This window comes from Panthera uncia (genome assembly GCF_023721935.1).
Source record: "Panthera uncia isolate 11264 chromosome B3 unlocalized genomic scaffold, Puncia_PCG_1.0 HiC_scaffold_1, whole genome shotgun sequence".
Taxonomy (NCBI): domain Eukaryota; kingdom Metazoa; phylum Chordata; class Mammalia; order Carnivora; family Felidae; genus Panthera; species Panthera uncia.
In genome coordinates, this window is record NW_026057582.1 from 17,245,776 (window position 1) to 17,262,778 (window position 17,003).

Here is a 17,003-nt window from a genome sequence, read left to right on the forward strand (position 1 = left end):
ACAGAAGCAGGGAAAAAAAAAAAAGACATGTGCTTTTTTTCTTTTTTTGGTAAGAATTACTATCTTGACACCCCAAAAGTAATAGAAGCTGGGAAATTTCTTAAACATTATTTAACCTACCTACCTTAATATGACAGGATTAGTTTCAGCAGAATTATTTTATGGAAAAAAAAAAGAAAAAAAAAGGATTTTAGCTGGTAATTTATACTCCTAACCTTGGTAGTAAAGATGTTTTTGTTAAAAAAGCTAGGGTGTGTGTGGGAAATGGCTGGTTTGAACCACTGCAATATGTGCATTGTACAGTCCTTATATAGAGGCACCTTCAGGCTCCTGTATCTCAACTGAATTCCAGAGGAAAGGGATTTATAGGAAAGATTGGTGGTGTGCTTATGAGAACTGCTTATTTTGCTTGAATCAAACAAAATAAGAAAGGTTCCACTCAGACTTCATTCCACCCCCTTCCTTGCCCTGGCAACCTATCCGTGTGTTTGAGGGCTAAGCTAATTAGTAACTTGGAAGAATCGTAAACATTTTTTTAAAGGAAAAATTCTTCTAGGGGCGCCTGGGTGGCTCCGTTGGTTAAGCATCTGACTTCGGCTCCGGTCATGATCTCACAGTCCGTGAGTTCGAGCCTCGCGTCGGGCTCTGTGCTGACAGCTCGGAGCCTGGAACCTGCTTCGGATCCTGTGTCTCCCTCTCTCTGCCCCTCCCCTGCTCATGCTCTGTCTCTCTCTGTCTCAAAAATAAATAAACATTAAAAAAAAAGGAAAAAATCTTCTAAATGCTGGATTGTGGTAAATTTTCCAATTTTTTGCTTCAGGAATACGTAGAAGTAGAAAGAAGAGGAGGCAGGGGATGATTCAGAGTACCGCTCACTGTCAATGCCTACCTTGGTTTGGTTGAATGAAGTCAAACACAGTCATGGGTGTCCTGACTTAAAAAGTATCTTCACAACTTCCAAATGGAGTCTTCATTAGAAATAAGCTCAGGACTATGTAAGCAACTAACTATTCACTCCCAATGGCACCCTCCTCCCAAATGCTGGCAGGTGTACAAAGTGAGTTCTTAGCCTCCAAATTATCTGCCAGCAAGATAGAGCCTTACAGATATTGAAAGTCTGGCCAAATGTATTGCTTCCCCTAGGAAAAGAAAAAAAGAAGGCTCAGAGAGGCTAACAACTCTTCTCCAAAGACACGCAGTCAGCAAATAACATCCTATAAGAAGGTATGTGAGCTGGAACTCCCAAAATTTTAAGAACAGTTGCAGGGGTCTTTGATGCCCCTTCCCTCCTTCATCTCAAATTCAGAGTCCTTATGCTTTCAGAGAAGGATATAAAAAATATTATTAATACTAAGGCATAGAGATGGAAACATTTTCATGTGTTTCTCTTGGTATGAATTTTCATCCTTTAATGAATCAGGAATAAAACCAGTTAAATCTGTCAGAGTGCCTATGTGAGCTGACAGATAGAAAAGAGTCAGGGGAAAGTGTCCCAAAATTCTCTCTGCCCATAAAATATTATCCAGCTGATATGCCTCTTCTATACATTTGTTAGGAAGTATCCCATGGAAGAGAGGTGTAGAGCACCTTACATCCACAGTCTTGTTTATCTTCTTGGTTCTATCAACCCCACTCCCTGGCTTCAGGTCTCCAGGCCTACAGTAATAGAAAATTACAACTGTCTGTCAAGTCCAGAGAGAGTCTGGTATAGACTGACTCTCTCTCTCTCTCTCTCCTCAGTCTTGCTCTTGCCCACTCTCTCAATAAATCACCTGCTTTTTTTTAGCATCACATAGACACAGTTTTGGCCAAACTTTGCATATGGGTGAATTCGTTTAGTAAATCTTGTCCTATGTGCTTGAGAAATGGACACTATGCTGCCCACTGGAATTTGGAGCCAGAAGCCATGAGAACTAACCTCTCAGTTCTGACACTTAATCACTTTTGGGAAAGTCATTTGACAAAGACTCTATCCTTCACCAAAATTTTTCAGGCTCTTTTAAGCTCTCTTTCTGGCTAGGCTTCAATTTTGGGGCTCCATGTTCTTCTTTGTAGAATCCACTTTTAGCAAGACTTCCAAATAGTCCTCAATATCTTATCACCCTCAATATCTAACGAAATCCCCTTTTTATGGCCCTTGGTATCTGATCACACTGACCTGCCTTCAGCAATAATCTTATCAAGTCAGCTTATCCAGAATCTCCTGTTACCCTGAAGATTCCTTCCTAGTAATTTCATATTCATTTACACCCCACCTTAATTTTTGGCTGTAATTCCCACTGGTCCATGCTGGATTTGGAATATAACCTTACAGTCTGTTTTTCCTTATTGCAGTAGCTTTAAAAAATAAATAAATAAATAAAATGTATCCTCACTGCCTCCCCTTCTATCTTGCTCTGATTTTCATTAACAGACCTCATCTCTCTGAGCATCATATTTTTACTTGTAAAATAGGTCTAACACACTCTATAAAAATCTTTGGTAAGGTTCAAGTGTGTTAATACAAGAAAACCCGTTAGAAACTAAAAGGCATTACACTCTTGTTAGCTGCTAGTATCATTGCAGGTTCATAACCCCTTCCAGAAGTTCTTCAAAATTCAGAATATCTTAGATTTTTAAAAAGTAATTCAGCTGAAATTTACTAAGAGGATAGATCTCAAGTATTCTCATCATACGCGCGCGCACACACACACACAGGAAACTATGTCTGGTGATGGATATGTTAACTTGATTGTGGTAATCGTTTCACAACTTATTTGTGTATTAAACCATCACATTGTACACCTTAAAAAATGAAGCTTATTGGGATCCCAGGGCAAAAAAAGAGTAATTCAGTATATACGCCAATTATGAGGGTTAGTGGAGTCTGGGATAGCATCTCATTACTAAGCATATTAATACTTCTAAAAGCAAAATGGACAGATCTTCCCACTGAGTGGGATTAACAAAAAGACTAACTCTAGCTTCATGACAGTTTAGGACAGGTTTAACTCACACCTGAATTATAAAAACTGCTCCTCTCAATAACTTTTCAGATTTTGGAAACAGTGATGAGAAATCATCAGCTTATATTTCCGTAATTTCAATATCAGATGCCATTCGTTCTTGGAAAACCCAGGCAGATTACATTTTTTTAATGTTTATTTATTTTTGAGAGAGAGAGCACACATGTGCATGCGATCGTGGCGGGGCGGGGGAGGGTGGCTGTGCAGAGATAGAGGGAGATGGAGAATCCAAAATGAGCTCACCCACCAACCATGAGATCGTGACCTGTGCAAAAGTCAGAGGCTTAACTCACTGAGCCACCCAGGAGCCCCAAGGCTGATTCATTTTTAAAGAACATTTTTAAAATATCTGAATGCACTGGGCACTGGGCACTGTGGGAGACCTGGTAATTGGGTGGTATCAAAGCAAAAAAAGAGTGGACTTTATCAAAATTAAAAATGTTTTTTCACCAAAAGCCATTACCATGAGAGTGAAAAGCCGCCCCAAGAATGAAAGAATATCATTGCAAATCATACATCTGATAAGGATCTAGTATCAAGAACATGTGAGTTCCCTAAGAGCTAGAGACCCCTGGAAAATGTCTGCTTGGGTCCCTAGACAAATACTGAGTTGCCGCTGCTAGGTTATAGTTAAAAACAATTAAAAATTTAAAAGAAGAAGCGAAGGAATTGCATAAGAAATGTCTTCTTTATAGCTCATAATTGTGAAATGCCTTGTGCCCTTCTTTTCAGTTTCAATTCCGGAGCGCACAGTGTTCATCTAACAGAAATGGAAATCGCATCCACGCTGATAGACAGCCCTGCTTGTGTTTTCATGGTTGCTCATTTAAGCATCACTCCCCGCTCCGTTTTTTCTGGCTTTTTGTGTCTATCGTATATATAAAGCATTTCCAAATCGCCTTTGAAGGAAGCAGTTTGACATGCTAAATTAAACAGAGCTCCAGAGACATTTGTTTTAGGCAGCAAAACAAACTCAACTAGACAAAAAAAATGCCTAGCCCATCAGATCTGAAACCATATTTCTACTCGTCTGCGTGTTAAACGGCAATAATGTCAATGAATGCGAATCGCTTGGCGAGCCGTGAGAAAATAAGCTGCAAATTACAAAGCTGGCGAGTGAATGTTGGAATTGGTGGAATGTGATGATAACGCAATGGGTGGGGACCTGAGCCTTCATTAGAGATTCTCATTTCTCACTCATTTCATTTCCAGTTATAAAGTCCAGTGAAATGGATCTTGGTAATTGCAAAGTTGATTGCTGCATCAGTTTAGGGGAAATAAATACCGCTTTACTTTTTCCCTTTCTCTTTCTCTCTTCTCTCTCTCCTGCTCTTTTGTTACATCCATGGGATTTTCAGAGAGCTTTCCCAACCCATTGGGAGGATCAAACTCTTTAGTAGTTTTGACATTTCTATGGCCTGTGGGCACCAGTGCAATCTTCCCCTTTAAAAATTAGATGGGATAGCATCCCCAGATGACAAACCAGAGCTGAAGCCTTGGTACCCTGGATATCACAACTCCTCTGCTTGCCAAGAAAAGAAATAAAACAAAGAAAATCGCTACTTTTTGAAGTAAAGGCTCTATAAGGAAAAGAGAGGCAGTGAGTTCACTGGATATTACTGGTGACAGAAAATAGACTACAAAACATTTTGTGTCAAAGGTGTTCATTTAACTGCATTCAAAGCTCTTCTTCAATGAAATTTATTATACTTTGATAATCACACTAAGTAGATTCTGTGAGATCGATTGTCCAGTGGACAGTTTTCCAAATTAAACCAAAAGCAGCTTTTGTGTTAGGTGTTGACATCTGTCTCCTGTCATGAAGAATTGACTGGTTCATGGAAACCAAGGTACCACTTTTTTCATGAGAGTGGCCAGATTTCAAAATGGCTGGCACAGCCCTTTTAAGATCTGTTGGGAGCAAAGATGGGTCATAAGCAAGGTAAGGGGATATGCATAATTACGTTTAGGGAGGGATGATATTGGAGAATGTTCAGGTGAATGCAGGTGAAACCTTACAGTCATTATGATAGACTTCCTGCCTGGGACATTATACCTCTCATGATCAAATTCCATTTTGTCTATGGGATTTGATCTTATGTCCCTATTCAAGAAAGGCAAAGCAAAGTTTCAAGATGAGTGTTTACTGTTATAACTCCAATGGGCTACACAAGGGAATTTGACCCATATTGACAATAGTGATCAGATTTAGGGACAGCAAAGCTCAGTAGGCTGTGTCGGACTTCACACTCAAGAATAGGTCATACCTATTATGGTTTGCTCAGAGTGTTGGGATTGTAGTCTTTTCCAGTTTGCTCTGTCTCTCCTTATAGCAGGCTTCTGATTACAAAAAAACAAGTCACAAGGAACATCCAATTCATACAGAGTCAGCCAAATTCCATCTTCCTCAAATTCGGAGCATCTACAATTCTCTGGTGTGATGATTAATTTAACATGTCAACTTAACTGAGCCATGGGGTGCCTAGACATTTGGCCAAACATTATTCTGAATATATCTATGAGGTGTTTCTGAAGGAGGTTAACTGAGTAGAGTAGGTTATTCACCTGAATGTGTGTAGACCTCGTCCAATCAATTGATAATACAACCAAAAGACTCAGCTCCTTTTGTCTTAATGTCAGGCTGGGGCATTGGTTGTTTTTTTGTCTTCAGACTTGGGCTGAAACACTGGCTCTTGCTGGGCCTCAAATCTGCTGGCATGTCAACTGGAACTTACCCCATCAGCTCTCCTGGTTCTCATGTCTTTTGACTTGAACTGGATCTACACCATTGGATCTCTTGGATCTCCAGCTTGTCGACAGTAGATCTTGGGCCTTTAGAGCTTTCATAACCATGGAAGCCAATACCTTACAATAAATCTCTAGATAGATAGGTAGATGTAGAGATAGCTATAGAGAAATACAGATACAGATAGATGTATCTATATAGAGAGAGAGCCTATATGTACATATATACACAGTCATGTAAACATGAACTTCTCATATAGCACTGGTGGAGGACACCTAGAGAATATATTTTTCCCTTTTTTTTCAAAATGGAAAACTGAATGCTCATTATGATTTTGTATAACTATTTTCCTTTACTTTTTTTTGTTTTTCTTTTTGATTTTTTGTTTGTTTGTGCTAGAAATTTCACTAGGATCTTCACACGCACACACAAAAAATTAACCTGTCAACAAACTTGCAGATGATAAGGAAATGAGGTCTGGAGTCATTACACAACTTGCTCATAGTCATTCATTCAGTGGCTAAAGCAACATTCATATGGGTTCACTTTATACTGCCCATCCTTGGCACTGGTAGAAAAATGGTAAAAGGAAGTAGCAGGGGATGTCACCTCTGATTCAAATCAGGAGAAAAGAGGAGTAGTCAGCATGTGTTTGTCACCCAAGCTATTTATCACTTTGCTTATCTAATTATCTTATCGTTTCTTTCTCCTATGTGCACAGCAAGATGCCACTTAGTTCTGTTCTCCATTACCCCTACAAGCTCATGGATAGACAGTAGCATGAAATTCAAGCCAAAACAGATTGTAAGACCCTTCTCATTGGGAAATGAAAATGGAATGAAATGGAAATCCCACATACATACTCAAAAAGAAATAATTTGTAACATATCTCTGATGTTGACAACTTCCTTTGCCCTTGGCCCTAGGTTGGGGCTGGGGGAAGGGGAGAAATAAAGAGGATCTAGTCAAGTAATTTTATAATGTCAAAGTTTGCTTTCCATTCTTATAGATAATTTGCCTGATTTATAAAAGAAAGACTTTAAATAAGATCATTTCTAATGCTCCCAGGATTAACGCTGTTTCTTTATATAGTCCTTTTTTCAAAAAGAAATTCCACAAACTTCCAGTGGATTCATTGATTCAAATTCTTCCCTCTACAATCATTTCTGAGTTTTGTCCAAACTTTAACAGCAGAGAGTTACAAAGTCCTTGACAAATTCACAGGATTTTCCTTAGACCTCCTCTTCTTGAACAGAATGCAGTATTTGGCACTGTGGGTCGCTTGAGACCACAGGTAGAAATGTGTTTTTATGCATTAGCATACTTTTCTAGCGAAAGATCTTATAGCTTTCATCAGAGTCTCAATGAATCAAATTTCATGGCACAAAAAGATTCTTTAACTAATATAATAATAGTTAAAACAACCAAAAATAAGAAATGGAAAGTCATTGGAGACCATTGTCAAAGTAGTTCTATGTTTGGGATAAAAGAAACCTATTGCAAAAATGCGTTGAGAAGTGAAAGAAAACTAAAGGCACCTGGATACCTTAGTCAGTTGGATGTCCGACTTTAGTTCAAGGCATGATCTGATCTCTCTGGTGGTGGGTTCAAGCCCCGCATCAGGCTCTGTGCTGAAAGCTCAGAGCCTGGAGCCTGCTTTGGTTTCTGTGTCTACTTCTCTTTCTGCCCCTCCCCTGCTCATGCTCTGTCTCTCTCTCTGTCTCTCTGTCTCTCTCTCTCTCTCTCTCTCTCTCTCTCTCAAAAATAAATAAACATTTAAAAAAGGAAAGACAAGTGAAAGAAAACAAATAAAGTGAGAACATCAGATGTAGTCCATACTTTTAAGAATGAGGTCTCTCTCCTTTTAATCACCTTTATTTTTATGATCTGTATCAATAACCTGGTGCTTATATTCAGAGTGGTCATCTGGAAGGATGTGCAATAGTAATTCATCAAATTCTCTCATTGTATGGAATGTTTAACTGGTTTATCCAAGTTGATACAGAGAGTTGTGGCAGATCAGAGCCATGAACTTGGGTTTCCGCCTCCTTATACACAAACTCTTTTCATTGTTTTTTATTGCTTCCTAATGCTTCACATATGTAGCTATTTGTTTTTCTCCCAAACTCTAGACTAAACTTATATTTTAATATGATACAATTAAGAAAAGGATGGGATTTGACTTACAGGACCTGAATGTAAGTCTGGCCTCATTAGATGCCAAACTTTATTTTCTTCATCTGTAAAGTAGAGCTAATTATCATTGTGGTTTTGATATGAGGATGCACTTTGAAGTTCTTTAGAAGAGCCCAGTCCGTAGAAAAGTTCCATAAATGTTGGATAATTATTATTATGGCACTTGTATTGCTCTACACACTACAATATGGCATCCTGGTCAAGAATAAGGGCTTTGAGATTGCCAAGAGCTAAGTACAAACCAGGTGTCATTCCTTTCCAGGTGTGGAAATGTAGACAAGTATTGTTATAATTATAGGAACAAAACCTATAGGACAAAGGAATACACACTGTTTCAAATATTCACCATACTCACTAGTGGAAAATTTTTACCCACTCCCACCATGCCCGTGTCATTCTGCATTTAAAGTCTATCTTTCCTCTGATCTCTGCAGTCACTAGTAAGAGCTGATCTGCAGGCCAGACATTGTCTCTCTCATAAATCTGTGCAAGTAACTGTTGATTTGGTAATATCCCTGCTTTCCACGTGCAAGCAACACTTTGTCCTATCCTTGATAGATAAGCTTTTCATAAACAAATGTAACCAGTGTGGAATGCTTCAAGATGACAGGATGCAAGGAAGCTAAACTAAGGGAAGTACAAGGTGGGATGAGAGATGGACTTTGCTACTGAGGATTTGAAAGTCCTCTGAGTAACACAGCCTCCATTTCTATTACTCTTCTCCCCGCCAGAATAATTTTTGTCACCAAATCATGCCGCAAACTCTACAGTTGCAGCCATCAGGCCATATGATACTGTCATCAATCTATGTGATAATTCTCACGGCACACTCTGCATGCACAGAGGAATTTGTCAAAGAAACATAGAAGTAGCACGTGTCGACCTCTCTGAAAGGAATACTTTCCAAGTATGTGAGCAATCAAATGAAAGAGAAATCGGATATCCCCCTCATTTGATCTAACAGCCGTAAGAACTCATCTTTATAATGGCCCCATTCCAGGTACCTGGCAGTAACTAGCCAGTTTAATCCTGATTAACAATTCCACAAGGTAGGTGTCATTATTAGTCCATTTCCCAGATGAGAAAATTGAATCAAGTACAGGTTAAGTAATTTTCCAATGCCAGTAAGTGATAGAGACAGGTTCTGCTCCCCACTACAAATCTTATTATCCTGAGTCTGGGCTGTATCACCTCCTGCTATGCTCAGTGCGCAGTATGCGTAAAATTCAGGTGATTGTTTGCAACTGATTAACTCCCCTCATTGGCTGATATCTGATGGGTCTTCCAAAAGGACTCGCAAGGCCAAAGTCCATCAGAAAATATCTATCTTGATGCTGACACCAGCATAACACTGATTTGTTGGAGGTAAGTTTGAGGCAACACATCTATTGGAAATAAGTCCCAGATTCTCTTTTGCCTTCCTAATTCGTTCACTTTCAGACAATATGTTCCAGACTCTCAAAATTACTCTAAAGAGCAAAAGGAATCGAAGGGCTAAATCAAGGGGGATAAAAATTCTTGAGTACTTTGACTTAAGAAAAAGAAAAAAAGAAAGCTTTCAAAGTCATTTTCTGGACCTCATAACTTACAATTCCTTCCCAATCAGCACCGCATCCAATAAAACAAAATCAGTGTCACCCCCAGAAAAGCTCATTACCTTTCCTTCTCTGACATGCCAGGAGGGACCTTTCTCCCCCATGCCAGCTGTTTCAGGAGCCTGGGGCCTGCTTCACCTCTAGGGACGTTAGCTTTAACCTTTCAATCTCTTTGATTTAATCATACAATCATGTAATTAAATTCCAATAGTCGCGTTTCAAGGGCAGGGAGGCAAAGGCTGGGCAGTTCCATTTAGCCCAAGCAGATGGCAGACACTGCTCCTAGAACAGCATGCTCAGATTGCATGTTGCTAGCATTTATGTTGAGTTCTCGTTAAACACGTGCAACAAAAAGGCAGAGTCAGTCTGCTTAAAGAATGAAAGCCTCTTCACCCGCTTCCGTGAGATAAGGTGCAATGTATTTTTAATGTACACTTTTATCTCTCCTTGGCAGCAAAGATGGTTTCCACGTGATAGCCAAACCATAAGGTAAGCAAAGCTAATGGGTCTGATTTGTAGACAGCATATGGACCCCTAGGTTCAAATTAATGCATTCTTTCTTCTTCTGTTGCCTCAAGCTTTTCAAATGTTGAGGAAGAGCTTTCAGGATTGAATTTAAAGATGCTTCTTCAATTTGTTTAACTGTTGTTAATAGCCAGGTGTTATTTCAACATCTGGTTGGAGTCTGTTTTATGATTTTACCAAGAAGACATCAGCGACGGCTCCAACCTTGTTACATTAGCAATGTGTTAGCGGGGCTAGCAGAAAACGGGGGTCTTTATACACTGCAGGTAAATCTGTAACTTGGTACAAACTATTGAAAGAATGTGATTATATGAAATAAAAGCTTAAACGTATTCAGACCTTTGCCTAATTTTCCCAATTATTCAAAGTGTACAAGCACGAAGATGTTCATGTTACTTTAAATATATTACTGAAAAAAAATTAATCTGAAAATCCTTCTTCATTGGACCACTGGTTAAATAAAGGTTAGTGCCTCAATAAGATGGAATAGTATATTCAAAAAGTAAATTTATAAATATAAGTTGCTTAAGTAGGATTCAGATCTGTTTAGATTGGATTATCCGGATTTTATTTTTTTAAAGAAGAATACACGTACAGATATGAAAATGGTGACATTTGGTAGCTCTGGGCGATGAGAATATATGAGTAATTTTTATTTTATATTTCATGTGTTTTCTTAGATTTTCCACAATTAATATATATTACAATTATATAGAGAAAGTTATTTACAAATTAATACATGACATTTTCATAGCCATCTCAAATCTGTGCTATTATTCACAGAAAGATCACAGGCAAGAAGGCCGGTCTCTTCATTTCAGTCATTCCACCAGAAACTGAACTAGACAATATTTGGCACAGACATGAATGTCAAAGTCCTTTTGCCAACCAGTTTTTCTTTTAACATCTCTCAGATTAAGAGAAATTATTCTGATTGTCATCCGATAACTTTGAAAAACAAGATAAGTAACACTAAATCAGTTCATGTAAAATGACACTGATATGAGATAAAATTGTAAAATCGCACCTTCTTAGTATCATGAAAAACAAAGGTACAGCTTCTTCGTAATTTACTTTAAAAGAAAAATGGGCATCATTTTTTCTGTTTTCTTCATTCATTTCTTAGGCGGCTACTCAGTTTTGTCCTGACGATGTCTCTCTAATAGCAACACCCAGCGAAAAGTTCATACACATGGACTTCTTCTCAAAATGTCCCTGTAACACAGGCCAGGAGTGGCACTTAGATGAGGACAAAGGTTAAGTTACTCAATCAAAGTAACTCTGTGGCTGCCACGTCTCCGGATCTCAGGGCACGTTCTCTCCAAGGTGGCTTTGGTGAGGGGAATACAGTATACTGGTTCCGAGTTTCTTTCATGTGCTTCTAGGAAAAGGCAGTGAGTTTGAGTAGCACTGTGGAGAATACTAATAGGTCCCCTAGCAGAAGCAGTTTTAGCTTTGCCAGAGATTTCCCTTAAACCGCTAAAAGATACAGTTAAATTGAGATTCTGGAGATCACTTGCTTGGAAGTTTGGCTTAAATGACTTAATGGAGCATCCTCAGTGGCTGAACATAGAACCTCCGGATATTCTTCACCCAGGGCTGACTAGCCAAATGGCACTCCATTGATGCCACCAGAAGATTTGTCATCTAGGATGACGAAGTTGGTATCTTTCCAAGTTACATCTGTTCCTTAGAAAAACTATTCTGTGTCTGGGGTTGCTTTTTAAAGTGTTTTTTTTTTTTCTTTCTTTTTTGACTTTGCTTAAAACATTTCATTTGTAATATGTGACTGGAAATAGCTTTAGCCTAATTACATAAACCCTCAAATGGATCACCAGTTGATTTTTTTTTTTTTTTGGTTTTTGTTTGTTTTGTTTTTAAATGTGTTTTGAGTTCTGATGCATCATTGTAAATGTCTGGAACTTACTTTCTGCCTTCCTTGTTGTAGGTAATGACCATCATCCCAGCCATTGTGTATTAGCTGACTTGGGTTCAAACCTTGACTTTCTCCTAGTTCTCATGTGGTTAAAGGGAACTTCCATTCACAGCATAGAATATGACATTCCTCAAGCAGAACAAATCAAAGGGATCAAAGTTCTACAACTCAGAGTGAAATGATTTTAGGATATTATTATGTGGATTAATGACTGAAACTTAGATTTCTTTTCTTTCCTTTATTAAAAGGAGTGGGGGAAATTTGAAAACCAAAAACGGTTCAAATAAAGCAAATTCGTTGATAACTTCTACGTTTTTGTAAATCACTAACAGTATTTTTATACTTATTAGTTGTGATATACTCATTTTGAGCAACTTCATTTGATATAACTTAACATAAACAAAAAGCCAGAGGTTCAAATTGTGCAATTGGCTCACTAATAGAGGAAGATTATGTTTAAGTTGTAGCCTAATAAAAGGCACACTCATTTTTTTTGATTGTCTGAAAGTTTTATATTTTCATAAGGGATAATTCGTCTAAAAATAAAGATGTCTTTTTTGTTTGCTTATCAAATGAAAAACTCAACTCAAGAATAAAATTCTCAGAAAATATTTTCTGTAACCAAAAAACAAAAGTAAAACCCACCCCAAGGTGGAAAATGCACATTGCTTCTCAAAGAAAGCTTGCGGGGTGTGTGAGTGGCTCCAGGCTCTGACGGTCCGACTTCGGCTCAGGTCTTGATCTCACAGTCCATGGGTTCGAGTCTGCATTGGGTTCTGTGCTGAGAGCTCCGACCCTGGAGCCCGCTTTGGATTCTGTGTCTCCCTTTCTCTCTGCCCCTCTCCCGCTCGTGCTCTGTCTCTGTCCCTCAAAAAATAAAATAAAAAAACGTTAACAAACTTAAAAAAAAAAAAAGAAAACTTGCTATCTTGGGTATTCTTCAGTGAAGAGGAAGCACGTCAGGGAACAGAAGTCTTTCCTAAACAGTTATAAAAAAAAATGCTCCTTAGTGTAAATGCTACTGCATATCAAAAAAACAAACAAACAAAACAAAACAAAACAAAAACTAGCAGTGTTATTTAGAGATTCTCCAAACAATATATTAGCACAAATCATTAAAATATCTTCTGTGCTGAAAACGTCTTCTGTGCTAAAAACAGAATTCTAATGACTTTAAATAATATGTTTATGAAAGAATCTTCAGCAACATGAAACATACTTTTAATAATACTTTATTTTCCTTCCTAAGAAATATTGGATATTCTTTGTTCATTGCTTTACTTTTAAACAGTTCATTTAATGAGACTTATATAATCTGGATGATTTTCTTCGTGTTGTTTTGAAGCCCCTATTTAATAGAAAAGTCTTTTTTCAGATGTAGGCGTATGTGAGCTCCCAGCATATGTAAATAGGCATGGATGAAGGACAGTAACATGTTTGAAAGTCCTCTCATTATTCAGGAGAAATAAGAAACCATTGATTCATTTGGACTTTAACTCAAACAGGCTTGCTGTGATTGTCAGGAAACCACTTTTTAAAAAAATAAAAATAGAATATGCATCTTCCAAATCAGTTGCGGGAGGGAACTTCCTCTTAAGAGACAGTTTAAGGATAAGGACAGAGGCTAAAAATAAGGGGAAAAAAACCACAACAAGAAAATATCAGCCTAAATAAAGTTAGTGTAACCATGATAACAACAAAATAGAGTCTAAGGCAATAAAGTGAAATGTCCCTCTGAGAAATGAAATGGGTCAGACATATTTATACAAGGAATAACTTAACAAAAACATAGAACTAGTTTAAAATCTACCCATTTAATAACATAGAGTCAACACATGACACAATTGACAAATTGCCACATGCACAATCATTTAAAAATTTACCTCAATAATTCATCAAACAAGCAGGTAAAAACAAAAACTTGAAAAGATAAAATGAGGCAATCTTAGCTCAATCTAATGTTACATAGAATTCCATAAATAACAATTAGGGAAAAAACACTCGTTTCAAGCAATGACCAAATTCTACTAAGCCATAAAACAAATCATAATACCAAAGAATGGATATTTTCAGGCCATATTCTCAACTTAAATGAAAATAATTAGGAATAAGTAATTAAAGATATATATCTATAAAACAAATAAATCCTGGAGACATTCCAAATAATTTATGGATCAAAGAAGTTACATCAATTGAATCAGAACTAGATTCTAGAGCTGAATGTTAAACTTACACACGAAAAGTTGAAAGAGATGGTGAAACTCATACTTAGAGAAAAATTTGTAGTCTTGTATTAAGAAAAATAAATTTTAAAATGATTGCAGACAATATAACAAGCTAACAATTACTATTTAGCATATATAGAGGACTTGAACCGATAAGGGAAAAATTAACCAAATTTCCAAACGGATAAAAAAAATAAATAAATGAAAAGAAGCTTAAACACCAGAAGAATCAGGGAAATGCAAATTCAAATCAGAACAATGCTGTTTCCTTTCCTAAAATAGACAAACATTTAAATGTTTTACAATAGGAAATAGCAAGGGTGTGGAAATGAGAACTCTCATGTATAACTGGTGATAATTAAAATTTGTACAAACACTTTGGAGAACAATTTGGTAATATCAGGTAGAGCTACAAATGAAAATTGAATGTTCAATCTAGCAATTCAAATCTTAGATATATATGATCAAGAACTCTCATATATAAGCTATTAAAAGTATGTTCAGTGAAGATTCTGTGATCCTAAAATGTAAAATGTAAAATGACTAAAATGTTCATCAGCATGCTAATGTGAAAGTTAAATTCTCATATTATATTATTTGTAAAATGATATATTTATATGATAAAATATTATACTGTATTGAGAATGAATGGGTTAAAACAATATAGGTACATTTCACAAACATGATACTGAGTACAAAAAAGCAAGATAGAGAATGATTCATAGACGTTGAAACCATTTAGGTGTATATTTAAAACATGTAAAACAACACTATACACGGTTTATTGATTCATGTGAACATAGTAAATATTTGAGAAAGTAAAAGAGACTAGTGTGATAGATAAGAGACACAAAGGCTTCAACTATATTTGTATATATTTTTTAAATAAACGCAAGACCTGAAGTAAATGTAGAATAATATTAAGATCAGACAAGGGTAGTTGGTGGGTATATGAATGTTCTTCTTATTGCTGTCTTTATTTTTCTGTGTGGGTAAATAATAGTGATTTCCCCATAAAAAATATAAAATAGTACACAAAAAAGATAACAAAGCAATAAGTTGTACAATCAACTAGGACAGAAACTCTACACTCTTCCTCAGAATATGTGAAAGCGTTCTCTATGTGTATAGATGTATATTAAAAGCAGGAACTCATTGCCTTTGCCCAAAAAATGGTTTCTTCTCAGAAATTATTGACAAAATTCAAATAAAGATAATCAAAGACTTCAAAGATGACCCCAACATGTCAGTGATATTAAGTTCATTAAATTTATAATGATGAAAAGTGCAGATACAATCAGATACTCCATTTTGAAAGAATTCATCTTAAAATCTTTTACCTAAAACTAGTGTGATAGAAACAGAGCTCTGGTTGCGATCCCGAGCTGCTTGTTTGTTAGGATCAATGTGACACCATCCTTGCACATTATTCAAAAACTTAATCCAATGTATTTTGTGCCACTGATAACAAATGTGGTTAAGGAGTTCATCTGACAAAATATTTTGTACAATTTTGAATTAAGTTCTGCCTCGAGACACACATATCTATCTTGGCTCCTGATTATCCTCTTGTTTTTCAAATTATTAAAGCACATAAACCAAAAGACCAACGGATGCGAATAGGAGTTAGCGCATTTGCAACAGATTTTGTTATCTGCTTCAGGCTAGTTCTTTCAATGAGCTATTAAATCATCAAAATTTGGGTCAAGTGATTTCTGCTCAAATAAATAGTTACCCAAAATAAATACTTTGGAGCTTTCTGGAGGAAACTGTAGAATAGAAAATTAATAATTAGTACATTTTCAGATTCTTAACATCATGTTTAAAATGCATACATTTACAGCTCTGATCCTGGAGCCAGACTTCAAGACAATCTTAAGTCACATTGAGGTAGTGGCATAATGACGGGGGACAGTATCAAAATTCCCCAGAGATGTGGAATATCTGCCCACATTAGTTCTGGAGCACTGTCTGTGGCAAACTACTCTACATGGGTGTGGGTAAATTACTGGTGGGTGGGGAATGGGTGAATTAGGCAATGCCGATTGAAGAGTACACTCATCATGACGAGCACGCAGTAGCGTATGGAATTGTTGAGTCAGTTTTTCTTTCTATTCTGGAATTAACTTTTTTAAAACTTGAAAAAAAAAAGAAAAAAAATCTACAAACTTTGTACCCGCTTACACATGGTTTCCAATCTATGCATTCAAAGTTGTTGTTTTTTAAGTCCCACTACGTGTGATAGTCTCTCTCCTTGACTAAACTTCAGACAGTTTCTTCTGAGCCCTCGTTTCAACGAGGCCTCAGCCTCGAGCCTGCCTAGCCCACTTGTAGCAAGTGTCCTGCTAGGTCATGTTGTGAGAATCTTCCACATTTGATATGTGATGACCTTGCCCTGTGGAAAGGATGAATCCTAACTCTGTTAAACAAGACTCCCCCTGCCCTTGACATTTCCTCATAGTTAACTGTCCATTACTGACAACTCACTTAACTCCTTGGCTATAAATCCACCCCCTATAAATTCCCCCGCCCCGTCCTTGCTGTGTTCACAGTTAAAGCCACTTCTACATTGAGCTCTCTTTTCCCTGGTTGCAATAGTTTCTAAATAAAATCTGTTTTCGCCACTTTCACTATTGTCTGTCTGCCTTTTCTGGTTCTGCTTACAGTGCGAAGCATTGTGCTAAGTTCTGACCAAAACAACTGTTGTCTCTACTTTCATGGATCTTGTGATGAAACAGGAGATAGTCGTGAAACACACAATCACACAGACAGATG